The following is a 1,350-nucleotide window of genomic DNA, read 5'->3' on the forward strand; positions in this document are numbered from 1 at the left end:
CCATATATGTCGAAATTTCAAACTTTGTAGAAAAATTAAGAAAATTCGATAAAATTTTACTACAAACTTTTTACTAAGAATTTTGAGATAATTCTAGTTTGCAGTTTTATACCCAATTAAATTATAGCTAAGAAAGTAAAAGTCTAATTTGGCTAAGAATTCGCGTTGATTTTTGATAACTTTTTTTTGGGGGATGGTGTTATTATTATGGGTAAACCCGTCAGCAAAAAAAAAATATGAAAAATCAACGCGAATTCTTAACCGATTGAAATTTGAATCTGCTATCTTTACAAATTCGTAATAAAAAGTTTGTTGTTGTAAAATTTTTTTCTGCTTTTCTACAAAGTTTGAAATTTGTACTTATATGGTTTTTGTTAGATAATGGGCTATACTTTTATAAAAAAAAATAAAAATTTAACCAACAAAAGAAATATAGCCAAAACTGGTCCTAATTGTTTTTAACATGACTATATCGAGCTCTAACCGTATAGATACCTCCGGCTAAGACTACTAGATTGAGACAAAACTTGCGCTGAATCGTTTAAAATAAAGTCTTCGTGAAAAAGTGTTTTCTTGTAATTTCTCGGTAGAGTATTTCCTTCTGCAAACATTTTTTTCGCATTTTTTCAACTGTTTTTAATAGTAGTTTTTATGTTAGAACATTTTTAGTTTTTCAAACAAAAACAAAAGTGTGCGTTTTTATATCATTGAACTGACATGTGATTTTGTTTTAATTAATTATACTTGTTAGCCATTATAAAAGACTGAAACCTAGATTTATAAAATATAATAATCTATTACATGACTATATTCCTGGAATAAAGTGTGATTTATTGAAAAAGTGACCTTTTAACACAAGTTTTTTTTTTAATTTTTCCCAAAAATGTACATACTTTTATTTCTATAAATTCCCAATGTATTTTTGAGTTAAGTTTTTAACTACATTAATTTCATTAAAAAAAAAAATGTACTAACTTGGAGTTTTATTATTTTTCGGCTATATTTGTTTGCCATGAAAAATTTTTTGTTTTTTATAATAAAGGAAACTAGTAATAATCTCCGAAATTCGGCGTGGTCTAAAAAGCTGCATATTTCTTTATTCTAAAAACCACATGCATTGGTATTTAACTTTAACTTTGGTATTTTGGCAAGATCATGCTATACTCAGTACATATACATAGCTGGCCATGCGTAAAGCAATGCCCTTGTTAGGGTCTGACCTTACATATTTATTGTTATTGCGAACGCTACAATAGTTTTGAATTGGCGGCATTTAAATATATAGGGAAATGTCGATTCGCTGGGCTGTAAATTTATATGGGGTAGTAAAATTCATTTCCCTTGTGAATC

The sequence above is a fragment of the Rhagoletis pomonella genome, unplaced genomic scaffold (assembly GCF_013731165.1).
Source record: "Rhagoletis pomonella isolate Grant_MI unplaced genomic scaffold, Rhpom_1.0 Rhpom_scaffold_03039, whole genome shotgun sequence".
Taxonomy (NCBI): Eukaryota; Metazoa; Arthropoda; class Insecta; order Diptera; family Tephritidae; genus Rhagoletis; species Rhagoletis pomonella.